This window comes from Eublepharis macularius, chromosome 1 (assembly GCF_028583425.1).
Source record: "Eublepharis macularius isolate TG4126 chromosome 1, MPM_Emac_v1.0, whole genome shotgun sequence".
Lineage (NCBI taxonomy): Eukaryota > Metazoa > Chordata > Lepidosauria > Squamata > Eublepharidae > Eublepharis > Eublepharis macularius.
The window spans coordinates 164,781,036-164,798,717 of NC_072790.1; positions in this window are offsets into that span (position 1 = coordinate 164,781,036).

Consider the following 17,682-nt stretch of genomic DNA (forward strand, 5'->3'; position numbering starts at 1 on the left):
ATAGGGTTGCCAGCCCCAGGGTCTGCTAAGACCCCGTAGCTTCTGCTTTTCAACCAGAAGTTACATCATTGGGGCCTCTGGAGCATGCTTGCATACGTGAGGAGACTGGATTGGGGGCCCTGCCTGCCTAGCAACCACCCCGTCCCCTGCTTTTCATGTAAGGGAATCTGGTAACCCTATCAGAAGGGGACAGGCAAGTCTCTCTGAGGAGAGAGATTCAGAGTACCAGTTAGGGGTATGTAAAATGAAACAGATGAGCTAGAAATACACTCAAAAACTGCTGTTTCATTTTGTTAAAGTAGCTTCTGGAATGCTGAACCAAATCTAGGAAATTAAATTGTAACAAGTCCCTCTCATGAAAAACTTGTGTGTTTTGTTTCAGTTCATACCTTGCAGCACCAACACACAGGCACTGGGCTTGCCTTGCAGGGCAGCATCTTGTTTTCCTTAATGGCATCCACCAATTGAATCCCAAGGGGAGACAGCCCTTATTCTAACATTCTAACTCAATGAACATCAGACAGAAGTCAAAGTATCTAGATACTATGGTTACTTGTTCAGGCTGCATTCTTTGAATATCTTGTGATTAAATATTTTCATATATGCTCAAAGTTTGGACAACAGTAATAGCTTTAAGTACCATTAAATTATGTCTTTAGAGTGATGGCTCTCATGAAGTGAAATCCCGCAACTAGTGGGATGCTAGTACCCATAGATGGAGCCCATATGACAATTTATAGACTGTTAATGTGTTCTTTTGAATGCATTCTTATTTTTTTTATCTAGGAGGTGACAGTTTCTCTTGTTCTTTCTTACACTTCAATATTATTTTAAATGGGAAACAAGCACATTTATTTTCTCAAATGATATTTTAATTACTGACATCATCGTTCATCGCAACGGGTAGCCTTTTGTTATAAAAAGGCTTAATTACTTTTTGAATTTTTCATGGAACCCATACATGTAAAGTGCTTTTCTTCGGACTTTCCAAGACCTAAATTTGGAGTTGGCTCACTACCAGCGCACTCAAGCAAAGTGTCACGTAGGTAGTAGCAAAGCCAATTTTGATGAAGTAATCATAGTTGACTGCCTCGCTTGCGCTACCCCACAAAAATGTCTGCAAACAAAAAAAAAATTGGGCAAGCATATTGGTTTTGATTCTGAGTTCATTCACATACAGCGTGGCTATGACAAAAAGCATAGGGACACCTTCACGGACTGTTGCCTACGCCTCGGCACAGCTTTGCAGCCGTCTGTTAGACAAAAAGGGAGCCGGATGCAGATACCTTAATAAGCATCCCATCTGTGAGGTCATTGGGATATTTCAAACAACTTTCAACTCTCATTAGTTTAGAAGGTTCTATAAGCATGCCTGTATCTTTTGTAACTTCTGCAGCCAAACATCATGGGAAAGTCTTTGAGCTGAGTGACATTTCTACCCATGGGTAAGTCTTTAATAATGAGGTCCCAATTTATGGTAGTTTTTTTTTGTACTTCCAGACCTTACATGTTTAAAACAACCTTTCACATCATGAATTTCTTCTTTAAATTTCTGTAATACCCCAGCTTCTGCCATGCAAATCTCATTATTTCTAATAGGCCGCAATTAGGAGGACCTTCATGCTGGTGATCACAGCCATTCGGAGCTGTTCCAGGATGTGCCCCTGTATTAATGAAATGCATACATTTGATAAAGCAGTGGCAAAAGGCTACTTCTATTAGACTTTTCTTTCTACATGTTAAATCTTTTAAAAATAATCTTCTTAAAAACTTTACAATTCTTTGCAATCATTTTATATCAAACCAGTAGTATGTATATCAGAATAAATATAAAATAAAAATTAATGATTTGTTAGATTGAGATAAGGAATTATGATAAACGGTTCATTACATGATGAAAGTTAAAGTTAAATGGTGCATCACAAAAGTCAAATAAGGAAAGATTTCTTGATAAACATCTCCAAATTAACTTGGAGAAATCAATTGAAGTAAGTAAATATTTTTAAAACACAAAAATGGTATGATGTGGCTAGATTGCAAGACTTTTCTAGGAATATAGAGTAATAGGGAAGAATGATGACTGAAGATGGATTTAGAAATAATGAAAATTTAGAAGAAGAGGAAATTGGTGAAAGCTAAGAAGAATTTCTTGCAGATAAAAAGATATGAAATTGCTTTCTCATATTCACAGTTTAAGAATTAGAACAATTACAGCCCTCAGTTGGAGGAGTAGAGGGTCCAGTTTAGTATCTGTGTCCTCAGGTGAAGTACCTGTAAGAATTCTTAGCAGAGCAGTGTTAGGTATAAGCTAAAACAATCTTTGTTCTTTAAAAAGAAACATATTATATAACCGAAAATCAGTACAATATGTATATTCATAAATAATCAACCAATCTCACAATGATAACTACTACTAATATCTATACTTATGCTAACCTTTAATTACAAACTTCCAATTCAATATAACATAATATTGAAATCATATACATTTTTCATCTTTTTTTTTTTAAGATCAGTGAATCTAACCAGCTTCACCACATCTTATATTTTTTCTGCCAGTCTTTCTTATCTGGAACATACTTTGTTTTCCAATGACTGGCTAACACCAGTCTTACAGTTAACAAATTCTTAACCACTTCTGGAATCCCAAAGGGTTTATCATTTCAACATAATTTAGTAGAAGAGTCTCAGGCCCTATTCCCAAAACTTCAGATTTTATACCTACTATCATTGTCCAGTAAATTGGTGCAAATTCACATGTCCACCACATGTGGAAAAAATCATCTTTAGAGCAGTACCAACATGTGCCTGAGGAACTGCCATACTTTTTGGATAATCTCCAAGGAGATAAACTGCTGAACCTTTTGAAAACAATTTTCTCTTAATTGCAAACTAATTGAGAACAAAGACTCTTCCAAATATACATATTGCCATACGTCTTGACTCAGTGAGTATCCTAGACATCTTCTCATCTTAGATCGTGGCATTAACTTCCTGCTCCTCCTCCTCCATATTTAGCAGCACAATATACAATTTAAACAATAATCGCTCAGTATTTCCAAGCACCATTTCCTCAAATCTGGAGGGCTTTCTCAGATTCTTGAACATCTTTACAAAGGAGACCAGATAGCTTTTTACTTGTAAATAATAAAAGGTGGTTATTGTATTCTTGCTTGCTAGTCCTACTGCTTCATAAGGGATGATTATCCTTAATCAAATCCCCATAGCATGCCACAGCTCTGATATAGTACACTTCTAGTTATTCTTCTGAAATTTCTCTGCAATATCTCAGAGGCATATTTAGTTGAATCTGTCAAGTTCCAAACTTTTTATTTTTCTCATTAATTCCACTTTTTAATGTTTTTAAAGTGGAATTGTGTTATCTCTCCTTTTATCTAAACATAAAATCTGGGTGTAGTTTGATTGTTCTCTTCAGTTTTTAAACAAATTCTGTAGTTTGGATCTCATTATATGAGTCTCATTATATGAGACGTCAAACATGGATTGGGTTGGAGTTTTCCCCAACCCAGCTCAAATTTCATGTCTGACCTGGACTCAGCTTTGAAATAGCTGGAGGGTGGGGAGGAATCAGCTGCAGAGCACAGTGTGGCAGCAAGAAGGACTTCAGCCTTCCCTTCCTCCTATCCTGTGCCACTATTGACCACAAAAAATGGTGAGGGGGGCTGTTTCTCTTGCTGCTGGTTCCATGCGTCTGCCTAGGACATACAAGGCAAGAGGTGACTCTCCATCCTCAAAGGGAAGAAGCAGATTGGTAACTGTGTGAAAAGAAAGTTCAGTTAGGTTGGTGGAAGAAACAGAGGAGCAGACTAGTTCTGCTGGGAACTTACTGCAGCACCTTAGGGATCTGGTGTTATTAATCTGTAAGTATTTGAGCTCTGGCTACAGACAAGGAGAATTTGATGAAGGGAGCGTTGACTCAGGACAAAGTGCTTATACCCTTGAAGAGTTTGTTGGTCTTTAAGGTGTCAGGATCAGAATGCTCTTTTGTATACCTATGCTTAACCGACTCCATATTTAATCCTTTCAGTGTTCAGTGCTTTCTTCCCCAGGTGCAGAGGTTCCCAGGCAGCTATCTCACAGACCAGCATTGTTTTGGCTACCGACGTTCCACCAAGAACCGGCCTTGGGGAAGCTTTCGCTTTTGCAGCTTCAAAGGGAATATTTTGAGAACTGTGGGGGGAGGATGGGTCAGCTATGATATTTAATATGTATCTCTTGCTTTGCCTGGCATTGGTAACAAAGCCTATGTACCAACCTGGATGTTGCATTCAGGCCAGTGGACTATAATAATCTTTTTCTTCATTAAATGCTTTTTGGAAACAATGGACTTTTGTCTAATTGCAGAAGGCAGACTGGAGTAAGGATTTTATCTAGCCACAGTTCTGACATAAGGTGCTATTGGACTGGAATTTTATTTCACTGTGACAAACTAACACAACAGACCAACAGACTGAAACTGAGGAGCAGACAGTCTCTTCTGGGAGTTAGCAGAAGCTCCTTGGGGATTTTCTGTTATTAATCCAGAAACTTTTGAGCATTGTTCACATTTAAAATTTTTGAAATATTGGAAGGAATTTGCATTCTGATCACTATGGCTGTCCTGCATGACGAAAGGAATGGTGATGTTTCTTATAGCTATCTCTTAAATATGCCTTTGGCTCTGGTTAAACAGCTATCAGGGACTGGAGGAGGTGACACCTCCCCTTGGCTGCAGAGAGTGGGCAGGGATGTGTCCTCTGTGCTTTGTCTGTTTATTTGTAAATAAAGGAAATACTACAAAAGTGCTCTAGTGCTCTCTTTTGTCAAAAAGGCATCAACCTGGGTAGGCTCTAGCCTCTGTAAATTCTGACCATTGAGAGAAGTGGAGAATGTGTGACAATAAAACAAATGAATCCTGTTTGTCAGTTTTCACCCACATCTTCGCTTGCAAAAGATCTAATATTAAATGAAACCAAATAAACTGGAAGGGAAAAGCAAAGTCAGTGAGAGTGCCACAAAAATGGTGCAAGGAGGAGAGAATCAGCTTTTCTCCATCAAGACTGTTTTCCTGTAACATCCACTTATCTTTTTCTTCATGATCATTTCAGCAAGCCAGTGGAAAGCAAACTTCCTGAGCTGTCTTTATAGCATTAGTACATTTTTGCATAACATAAAGTGTTCTTTTTCTGTTTACAAAAAGTCTGTCAGAAGCCTGTGCTTATTCCAGCCAGTTCACCACCAGCTGGAGTGGCCCACTTCTGCAGCCTCCTGCCTTTCATCCATCATTCAGTTTCTCAGAAGTAATTCTGTGTGAGTTATTGAGAATGCAGCATCTCTTAGTTATGCACACCCACTCCCTCATGCTCAGATACAATAGCACGCAGCAGGATGGATGTTCAATACAGTAAGATATAATAATTGCTAAATGATTGTATATGAATTGTTAGTATATGTTATTTATGATTGTATGCATGTATAATAATTTAGAAAACATACTGAGTGTAATAATTGTAAAAGTTATTTGTACTGTTGGTGATTTTGAAAACAATAAACAGAATCTGGAAAAAAGAGAATGCAGCATCTCAAATGTAGTAGAAATGGAGCTAGGAGCTACACCCCATACATTGGTTCACAATAGCACGTGGAAAACAAGGGCAAAGGAGTAGAAGTAGCTATAATCTGGTTCATTGCATTTCATTTATTTGAGGAATTTATATGCCACCCTTCCAGAGATCTGCTTAAGCAGGTGGCTTAAAACAGGTGGGTTAGACCTACAGCAGTACTTCTTGGACCCAGAGCCTACAGTATATGATCATTGTAATTAATGCTTTTCCTATATTAAAAACAAATGTTTCACATTGTGATCCTGCTTTTCCTCCAGTAGCATAGCCTGGTTCTCTCCACCTCCATTTTATTCCCACAACAATCTTGTATTGTAGGTGAAGATGATAGAGAATGCCTGGCCCAAGTTCACCTAGGAATTTCCATGGCTGTGTAGGGAGTCTCTCCAGTTCTAGTCCAACCACTCCATCACACTTGCTCTCAAAATGCAATTCACCGTTTACACTGTAAGTGTTGCATAGGATAAAGAGAGTAAACACCAGAGGCAACACATAGGCAGCCAGACTTCAATTACACTGGACTATATGACTGTGAAAATGTACTAACGTGCACAAGTGGCATGCAAGCCAAACCTGAGTGTGTCAGATGACATGGACATGTACTCATTGCTTCACTAACAGTGAAAGCCTAAGCAGAGTTACTCCAGTCTAAGTCCATTGATTTCAGTGGGCTTAGACTGGAATAATTCTGCTTAGGATTTCACTGTAAATGTTGTATATTCCCATTTTTTCAATCAGTTATTTGACCACATTACTTCACAGATTTACAGGTAGTGAAGAAGCCAACACGCCTCAATTGTAAGAATCAAAACAGGTCAAACAATATCCATAGGTAGGGATGTGCAATAATTCTACCCCGCCCCTGCCCCCAAAGCCAGTATTTTTGGTATTCAGGCATTGGGAAGGCTATAAATATCAGTATGCCTAATATTCATTTCCTCCCATACTGGATCAATTTGGATCAATTTTTTTAGGATTTTGAAATTAACTGGGTCCGTTATTCCCCTATGGGGAAGTATTTCTAGGGAACTGCTTTTATACGAATGGCAGAAAAATTATAGTGGAAAAGGGAATGTCCACTAAAGACCACCCAAGTTTCAAGAAGATTGGGTCAAGGGATCCAATTCTATGCCACCTGAAGAAGATGCCCCTAGCTGCTCTCCATTGGTTTCATTTCCACCAATAAAGCTGTGGCCTTGATTCAGGTCATTCTGATGTCTTTTAGGCATTCAATAGATGCCTGCTCTACATTCTTGAGGAAGGTTTTCTCAAGAAACCATGCTATAAGATCTTTCAAAGCACTATGGACCACAAAACCTGTTCCTTTAAGCTACAAATGCAGGTCTTGCTGATCCTAACAAAAATGGTTCACCCTTGCAGGAGTGTCTGCCCCCTGCTGTTACTGGATCTATCCAAGAAGCAGCAACTCCTGGGACAACTTTGTGCTAGTCATCTGGGATGACAAACAGTGGCTAGAGAACTTTTGGATGACAAGGGAGACCTTTGAGGAGGTGGTGACATCTTTTAGAGATAGTTTGCTCCTGCAGTTCACCACCATGTGGGAACTGATCCTGGTGGAAAAGTAAGTGGCTGTCATGCAACTGCTTCTAAGAATTCAAAGATCAGTTTGGCATGGGACTGTCTACAGTGGTGGAGACAGTCCTGAAGGTTCTGTTTTGCACTAGAGATGCACCTTCTTCAGACAACAGTGTGGCAGCAAGGACTTCAGCCTTCCCTTCCTTGGGACAGAAGTAGCCATTTCTACCTTCTCTTTCCAAACTGTGCTGCAAAGGATCCTTGCCATGTCTTGTGTACTTTATCACTCCAAGCTTTTGTCCTTCTGTTTCCCCATCTCTGGATCCTCAACCACAGCAAAGAGCTTCTGGAACCCTTGCAAGACTGACCATCAGCTCCCTCCTCCCTTTTTTTGCTTTTTGAAATGGGCAGTGATGTTGCAGCGCTGCTCTGGCCTTAACCCAAGTGTTCCATGGAAACCATAGTGTCTGAGGAAGTGTTTGGTCGCTTCTGCCTATCTAGCATGTCTAACAGCCTGTCTTTCCACCATTTTGTCCCATTCTGGATCATGGATAATTTCCCCACATTTTATTGGCTCAATGGACAGAACGCACACTCCCATCAGCCCAAGGGAAGATGCGAACAATACAGCAATTGTTCCTTTTTCCTCCAGGGGACAGTGGACCACATGGGCTGCTTTATAGATGCAGAGGTGGGCTGGAATGGCACAAACCACAACACATTTGTTTTTGCTAACTTTTGTTTTGGATGCTGCCTACCCTGTGAAGAAATGGCTCATGAAGCCATATGGAAGAACCAGGAATCGTTGGGAGAGGCACTTTGTCTACGCTTTTGCAAGGGCATGGAATGTGGTGGAATGCACTTTTGGACTCTTAAAGGGAAGGGAGGGAGGAGAAGCACAACCAGCGTAAGATTTCTGCACACAGATAAGATGCATTAACACTGGCTTAACAGTGTCTTCAAAAAAGGTCATGGTATATGCACGGGGGGAAAGTTGGAGAAAAGCTCAGGAAAGTTTGATTCTGCATCTCATGCCTCCTTTCAATGTGCAGAACTCTGGAGATCATGAGAAGCAGAATAGAATCTGAATTGCTGCAATGTGACCATGCAGAAAAGGCTACCGTCTACCACTGGTTTACCTAGAATGACTTTACAAATTGTCTCATCAGCCTTATCAAGCTTTGAACCTGAACATGAAGATCAGTGACCTTGAAAACTTGTGCTACTGGACCACCTTCCTCTATGGAGGTTTTGTCTTCTTGGGGAGAGGGGGCTCTGACTACAAGATGGAAATTTCCATGTTGGCCTTTTACTCCATACCAGCCTGTATCAGTATACTTTCACTCTTGGATTCCCCAGTATTTGCCAATAATTAAACTGCAGCCACCCAGAGCCCCTGTTTGCATTGGACCCACTCTTTCCCTTCTGTACCTTTTTTGTGATTTGAATAGCGCTTATTTTCATGAAAATGCATAAAAGTTCCTCATATATTCCAGTTCATTTCCCCTTGCACAGAAAATAAGATGATGATGACCAGAAAGCTAAAGGTGCAGCCTGGTATCAGTTCTACCCAACACACCACTCAAGGAACTATAATGACCATCAGACGCTGTAGGCTGGTGTTGGTCCTGGAGATACATTCATTCTAATCCATGCAATAAGGGCAGGCTGTTAAGATGAATGTGATCTATGCATTTAAACAGAGAGAGAGTTTGCAACACAGCATAGAAATTAATTTGTAATGAGACTAAAGTGAGCAGCAGATCCCACCATCCCATTGAGAAAATCTTCCAAAGTCTGTGAAAACTTGTTATGTGTCAGCTTAATGGACCTCAAATGGGATTTTACAATTGTGAACATGTTGATTTTAAAGCAAGTAACCCAGAGGATGAGCTGAATGGAATGTTTCATTTAATGCCTTTATTCCATTGTTTAAACAGGATAAATGGATTTGGTTTTTGCCAAATATTTTACACTGTATAAATCACTCTAAGCCATGGAAGAATTGTGCTGAAAGAATTAATTTCTGCATGACAACACTTGTCAGCACTTTTCCATTGAAATAGGGGCGGGGGGAAGACTCTTAAAGACAGCTCCTGTGGAAGAGGCTATGGCCTTGTTTACAAAGTAAGGAGAGTTTGAACTCCTTATACATTTAAATAGCTTAATCTGTAGTTTGGGTGGTTTAAGAGAGGTCTGTGGCTTGCTGCTTTATTGTCTGCTGCCCTTTTTCATCCACACTAAAGTGAGTAAAGTGCCTTTCCCTTTTTCTGTGGGCTTCTGTATCAAGAATTTTAACAAAAAAATTTAACAAAAAAATGGTTTCTTCAGAGACATAACCTCTGAATTTGCTTCATGATCAATTTGTGAATCAGTGGTTGAATCAGAGTGAATCCAAGGTCAGACACACTCTCTAATCCTGACTTTCCTCCTGAGACAGGTGGTGATCATAGATTTGTATAAGATTCAAGATACTGAGAAAGTGTATGTGATGACTGAGCGGAGAACTACAGGTAGCAGAAGGTAGCAATCTGGAACAGGGCCAGGAAATGGTGTAACTAAATTAGGATGCAAGGTAAACTGAACATTGGCGGGAGGAGGAGATTTGAAGTGGAATTGTCATTTGATGTAGCAACTTGTGTGTTCTTTGTAATGTCAAGAGCTCACTAAAATAACTTTGTCTGAAACAAATATGTCAGAGCTTGATGAATTCTTCCACATGAACATAGTACAGTTGTTTAAAAAGGCTATTCAGTATTTGATGTGGGGCTTATACTTTAACTTTCTGATGTCATTTGCTTTGATAATGAGAATATATTTAGTATCCATCTCTGTTCTACAAACAGTTTCTCTCAGTACAATATGAGTTATTATTTCCATTATGGTTTAGCTATTGTGGGTTGGGGGGGGCGGAGTTGGCTTTCAGAAGCAGTATGCGGGGCCAATATGGGGAGGGGAGGAGGGCCATGTGGCCTGTGTCTCAAGCTCAAAGGGTGACTCAGATTTAGATCCTTGTTCGTTTTTTTGTATTTGACACATTCTGCAAATTGTTTTTATGTGCATTGTGTGTCATCATTTTTCATTTTATTATTACCAGGGTTTTCAAAAGCGGGAATTGGCCTTGGTGTTGCTTGCCTTCTGAGGGGGTCTGATAGTATGCTCTAGAAAAGCCATCTGATTTTCAAGAAAAACATTTACTTTCACACCTTTCAATTGCTCCAATTTGAGAAATCATGGAATGAATTTTTGATTCTTTACCTTTCCAGAATTCCAGATCTTTGTTGACAATTCAGAGATTGCCATCTATGTTGTCAGTGGATGAAATATGTAATTTGGGGGTAGCTGTGTCCTTTACATATGTAAGTTTCCAATATTTTCAGTTCAAGTAATTCAGGTAACATCCATGGCTGTGCCCAAGAACTTGGAGAGCCAGTAACAGCCTGAATAAAAGCCAGACTAGACGTGATGGTGTTCATAGATCCCTGACAACACCATTTTAAAGAGATTTTAAAAAGCTATCTGGTGGGCTGAGGAGCTCTTGTTCTCCCCCCCCCCCCCCGCCGCCCTTTCAAATGCTGAAACAGACATGCACACCCCTCCCTATGCAGCCATTCTGGCACTTCAAAAGGTGGGGTGTGTGTGTGAGAGAACATTGACCACCACACTGTAGGCCTGATCCTGATTGGGCCCTTGTAGCATTTTTATATCTCTTTAATATGGTGGTGATAACATCCATGAGTCCAACTCTAGCACATCTAGTTTGGCCTTAAAGCATATATTGGGATAAATTGGATCAGCAGTCTGACTCAATATAAGGTTTTCCTATGCTCTGTACATAATATCGAAGACAAAGACAGGATTTTACAAGCCAAGTAGCTGATATTATTGAAGAAATAAAACAACTTACAGTGCAATCTTATGCAGAGTTACTCCAGTCTAAGCTCATTAAAATCAATGGCTTTAGATTGGAGTGACCCTGCATTGGATTGCAGTGTTAAAGATCAATGGCCCAAAAGTCTACAGGTAGCACATCTTGTATTAGAAGGTATGGTACAATGACCAAAGAAGAGAGGGATAAAATGGAAATGATTTCATGATGAGAACTTCAAGCCTGAGGATTGAGGAATCATATCTACACAATACCTGGTGAACCACAGTTTTTATTTAGAAGAAATGTTTTTGATACAGCTTTGGACAATATCATCTGTGCTATAGAGCATAGGTTCAAAGCAATGAATAACATTTGTTTTACATTCTGTTCATTTCTTAAATATGGGACATTAGAAACTGGAAGAAACTTCTAAATGTCTCCTTCACAAGTATCCCACAGATCTTTCTGAGAATTTTCCTTATGAAATGTTGCACCTGAAAAAGAAAATCTCCAAGCCTACTTTTAGAAAAGAATAAGAACTACCCTGTTTGTATTATTAAATTAGATTTACAAGCTGTATCTTGCTTTCAGTGAAGAGTGCATAGCCCTACAAATTTTTTGCACACTGGCAGTGACTGTGGCAGAAGCTGAAAGAAGTTTCAGCAAGCTAACACGCATGAAAAGCTGCAGGCATTCTACAATGGGGCAAAAACAGTTAAGCCACCTAGCCATTTTGTTTATTGAGTGTGAACTTGCAAGATAAATTGACTTTGGGGTGCTAATTCATGATTTTGTAATAAAAAGACAAGAAAAATAAAGCTTTAAATTGTCTTAACATTTACAGTTAGATTAAAAAAAAATAGACATTGACAGCATGACAACCAAAAGGTTACAAAATAATTAGCAAAATAGTAGGACTCTCAGGCTGGACGTTATTATTAAAGCAAAGGCTGGCATTTTTTTTTTAGAAACGTAGAATACATAACAGTAATTTCAGAATTAAACTTTTTTCATAGTTCATGAAATTGTCTGTATGGGATGAGGGACTGTGGTGTCAGTGTGGAAGGGTGTGTGTGTATTACAAGTTTGTGGCAGATCTGAAAAAAGAATACTTGGACCCTGCCCACACATCTCCCCCAACCAATTGAACTCATTCTCTAACAACTTTGCAGGGAACAATGGTGTCTGTGGTTCCCAACCCAGTGTTTGCTGCTGAAATTTGAAGGTTGGCCATACAATCAAACTTTTTTTTTTAAGTTCAAATGACTCACAGATGTTTCCTAGCCCCCACTTAAGCAGGTGAGGTCAGCAGCACATTCCAGGAAAGCTGAGCAGCCATTTACCATTACAGACTAATGTCCATCAGAACTCTTTCTCACCATCAATTGCCAAGCTATGCATGAACAGAAATCTAACATTGGTCCTTTTTTCATTGTGGTCACCTTTCTTTTTCCTTTTTTTAACCATTTGTGGTCTTCTTTCTGATAACACAATTCCTAATAAGTTTCACAATGGCCTTTACACTAACTCAGGAGGGTTGTTAATCTTTTCTTATTTTTATTAGTCTTCACTAGCATTATTCACAACCTGCATGCAACATATGATGGATCTGATGGTATCAGTTTCCTCTAACTCCAGGCAAATTCAAGCCACAGCAGGCACATCTCAAGATGAAGATAAATGACTTCAATGAACTTTGCCCTAAGGTGCTTTTACAGATCTTACCTGGCTAGACAATATTTATTTCATTACTGTTATTACAGCTATCACTTAAAGATGGCAGCTGTGAAGCATTCTGAAACAAGCAAGTAAGCAACTTGTAATCCTGCTTTGAAGAACAGATGGACAATTTGCCTAATGAGCCACAGGGCGACCTATGACTGACAATGCGGACTCTGGCTTTTGCAGAAGGAAGTTACGGAGCTCAGGGATTCAAAACCCAAGCTGATCACCAGGGCCAGGTACTCATTTCTGTGGGTCAGGCAGAGAATGTCTGTAGACCCATCCATTGCACCTCCCCACCACCACTTCTGGCTACTTTCTCTCATTGCTGCTCTCCTCCACCCTACCTACCACAATTGTGACTACACTGGAGGAAATAGAGCCTGTGCAACTTCCTCATACTCTTTTTAGTTCTATCAGTGCTGACAGATCCAAAAAGAGTAACAAAGAATGGCTGCACGTGGGGGCCACTAGGCTGACTTCTTAGAATGGATAGCATGACTCACACCCTGCTTTCTTCACTGACTTCCATCATTCCTCCATTGTGAATTGGGATAGTGGTACCCAGTGTATCCAGTTGGAATGGGTCATCCACAGGGCTGAGATGTTTATCAGGTGCCCAGTCAGGCGGGTTTATGATGATAGCTTTCAGGAGGGCTGCTTTGACCTCGAAGGCAGTAATGGGCCCAAAAGACCATAGGACGGTAAGTAAAGGGGCTGCTGTTAGACCTGCCTTCTGTCTATTTCCCTGCCTTCCCAAAGCAATGGTACAGACACCTCAATGGTGGCACTAGACTTCTATCCAATAAACCATTTGCAGTAGTACATTGGTAGTGGTGCCTGTCATCCCAGTGCTCACATTAGTAATTTATGTGCCCTATCTTATCATAGAATCATAGAATCATAGAGTTGGAAGGAGCCATACAGACCATCTAGTCCAACCCCCTGCCCAGTGCAGGATCAGCCTAAAGCATCTCTGACAAATATTCATCCAGCCTCTTCTTGAAAACTGTCACTGAAGGGGACAGTTTCTGTGCTGTCTTATGCAACAATGCCATGCAAGAATACTGATGGGGTGGATCCAGCCATTCTGACCAGCAAAATATGAAAGCTTCTTCTGGTTTGTAGAGACTGCCTCCAACTTAAGGTTCACAGAGCTGATAAGATGTCTTGATTTATCTTTCCTTAATATTTATTTGCCACATATGCTTTTGTGCGGGGAGGTAATTGGTACTCAACAGTCAATATCCTGATTTCTGTAGAAGTCTGACCATGGGACATTTTTACAGTTAGTAGTTCAAAAGCAGGGCCGGCAACACCATTGAGGTGGTGAGGCGGGTGCCGTGGGCACTGGGGAGCCGGAGGGGGTGCTGGAGGGGGTGCCGGGGCGGATGCATGTGCCACAGAGCTGGTGTGCCTGGCCCACAGCTGCTGCAGCCGGCCAGCCCCACGCCGCAGCTGCCACTGCCGCCACATGCCCCTGGCTGGGCGCAGTAGCCACAGGCCAGGCAGGGCAGGTGGCTGGGGTGGCATGCGGACTGCGGGCAGCCTCTGTGCGCCGCCCCAGCCACCCGCCAGCTTTGCTGCGTGATGACATCATCATGTGGTGACATCATCACGCAGTCCGGAGGTGGGTGGGGGGTGGCCACGGGTGCTAGAAACCCTGGTGCCAGCGGTGTTCAAAAGCATGATATAAAGTCTTAGAATAGTGCCAGAAGATACCAAGGCATGCCCTGCACATGTGACAGGATAGAAGAGTTTCCTCTTTACAACCTTGCTTCAATCAACCTTGGGATGGGAAGCATTTTAAGAAATAGCCGGGAGCATATGTTGGGGAGCAGTGAGGGATTTCCACAGGGAAGTTTGGGCTTTCCTCTGCAAAAATGTACCCTCCTCTTTGCCTCAGGGTGGCTTTGTGCCTGCTGGCTAGCTGCACAAGCAATGAGAGAGTGACACAAGAGATGCAAAGGGGAGATATGTTACAGTATTGATTAGTGTATGAGAAACAAAATCTGAATTTCCCAATTCATCTTTACAATAACCTGGGTAATGTTAACAACAGTAGAATCTTGTTTTGTGACGTGAAGATATCTTTGTATCTTACAAGTTGCTCACAGATTTTGAGGTCAAAACGTTATAGTAAAAATTAATTATCACTGGCCTAGAGAAAAATGTCCTGAACTTTTAACAGAGGCTTAATGTGTGGAAATAGACTGCTGAAACAGTTCATGACGTGAGGACAAATAATATCCCATTAAACTTTAATAAAGACAGGACATTTTTCACCAGGCCAGTTGGCAACTCAGATTATCACACTGATCATAACAATATTTCTCAAAATCAAACCCTCTAAGATCTTATAGGAAATCTGTGTGTTGCACTAGGATTGGAGAGACCTGGATTCAGATTCTCATCCACCATGAAAATTAACTGGGTATCCTCAGGCCAATCTTGCTGTCTCAAGTTTAAGCTACCTCATCAGTTGTGGAGGAAGAGAAATTCATGTATGGGACAAAAATGCATTAAAATATATATTAGTTTTATATTGTAGCCCAAGATATATTCAGAATCCTTCTCAGACCTATTCAATGGGGCTTACTCCCAGGAAAGTTTTTAGAATTGAACTGAACAACAGATGATGGCAACATCTATTTCCATCTGCAAAGGACTCACAATTTGAAATCTAGGATTCACAAATACAAGAACAGTTCAGTCAATGAGGTTATCATAACTGTAACTGTGCTCTTTGCGTTAGGTATCTGCACCAGTCTTTTCTGCCAACAACACTTGTTTAATTATTACTTCTGTTGATATACTCATCCCAAACACCACCACATGTGCTAGCCTGCCGTAGCATAGTGGTGAAGTGGCTGGGCTGCAAATCAGCACTCTGTTAATTTGACTCCCACTACTGCCATAAACTCTGCAGGTAGCCTTGGGCAAGCCACCCCTCTCAGGCCCAGCTGTACTGTGGGGATAATAACACTGACTTTGTTCACTGCTCTGAGTATGGCACTTATCTGTCCAAAAGGGCAGTATATAAGCACAATGTTGTTGTTGTTGTTGTTGTTGTTGCTGTTGTTGTTGTTGTTGTTGTTACCACCATGTCTTAGGACCACACCATAAGACTATATCCTGAAATCTAACAAAATATTTGTTTTTACTTTGCACCCCACACACTGCAAGAACTCACTGAAAGCATGGAGTTGCCAACAGCCTGGAGGAAAAAATATCCTGGCCCTTTAATAGAGGCTTCATATCTGGAAATAGGCAGCTGAAGCTTTTCTTGCCATGGGGTAAATAACATTACCTTGTAAATAACATCCCATTGAGTCTTTGTTAAAGGGACAGGATATTTTTCTCTAGGCATGTTGCTAGCCTATGGAAGCAAAGTTTGCTGCTAAGACCCCTAGTGGTAGATGTCAACACACTTCAGTGTAGTAGGTCTAGAATGATCACCTTGGGGAACTGTCTCTCATTTATATGATGAGATTATGCCTGTCAACTTTATTAGGGGAAGTGGTGAATCTCCTGTGTTAATTACATTTGGGAGCCCTGAGGGCCCTCATTTCAGCAGGCAGAATTTCTGAGGAATGTAGGAAGTTTAGAAATCACTCTGTTCTTCATAAGAACCAGTCTTTCCTCCAGTCCTATTATCAGTTAACTTGTTTACACAAAAACACACAAAAAGGGACCCACAAGAAATTGGGGGCATTTCAGTTTCCCTTCCCCACTATTTCTTCTTTCCTTTCTATAAAAGCTCTGTGTGTGTGTGTGCGTGCGCACGCGTGTGCACGCCATCAAGTTATAATCTATTTATAATGACCCCAGCAACGGGCTTTCAAGGCAAGTGAGAAGCAGAGATGGTTTGCCAGTGTCTTTCTCTGCAGAGTATTTTATTGGTGGTCACCCATCCAAACACTGACCCTGCTTAACTTCTGGGATCTGATGAGATCAGGATATACCACACCACATTCACTCCTAAAAGCTCAGATAGCCCCTCCCCTTTTCCTGCTTCCTTTTCTCCTTCCCATCCATCATCCAGCCTACTTTTATCTGCTCCTCAGATTTCCCTCCTTCTCTCTCCCTGGCAGCCTTTACAGCAGGAAAATTATGATCCAGTGGTCTGGTGCCTGGTGCCAGTTGCCAGGACAGGCACAGTTGCACAGGGGAAAACTGCAAGGACTTGTGAGATGCACCTCATTTCCCCCCATATTCCTTTCCCCACACTATTTCCTCTTTCCCTCCTCCTGGCAACCCCCATATCCTTCTCTCCTTCCCACCCACCAACCTACCTTTTATCTCCCCCCCCCCACTGCATTTATACCTCACCTTTCTCCATAATGGGGACTCAAAGCCACTCACATCATTCTCCTCTCCTCCATTTTACCCACACAACAACCCTGTAAATTAAGTTAGACTGAGAATGTGTAACTGGCCCAAGGTCACCCAGTAAGTTTCCATGGCAGAGTGGGGAATTAGAACTTGGATATCCCAGATCCTAATCTGAAACTCTAACCAGTACACCACATTGGCTTTCTTGAGGCAGCTGCTGGTGAATAGTAACAGGCAGCCAGGCTGGGGTGAATCATGCAAGTCATGTGACAGCAAATCATTGGGCAGATGCTGCCAGGCCTAGCCCCAATGAATCTTCCCTCAAAGGCCAAAACATCCCTGGAAAGGGCACTGCTCCCTCCTCTTGCCTTTTACTGACAGAAACCAGGGCTTGAACAGCTCCATTGGATCTAATCCAGGTACCCAAGCTGTTTGATTAGACCCATCCACCCCTCTGCCTTTTATTCTTTTCTGTTGACCAGGGATGAGAACATGTCATTTTAGTTTACTTTTCCGCAAGAGGGAAAAAAGTATGCTCTTACAACATCCCTTGTGTTGTTCAAAACATTACCATCTTCTAACTTGGATCCTTAGGGT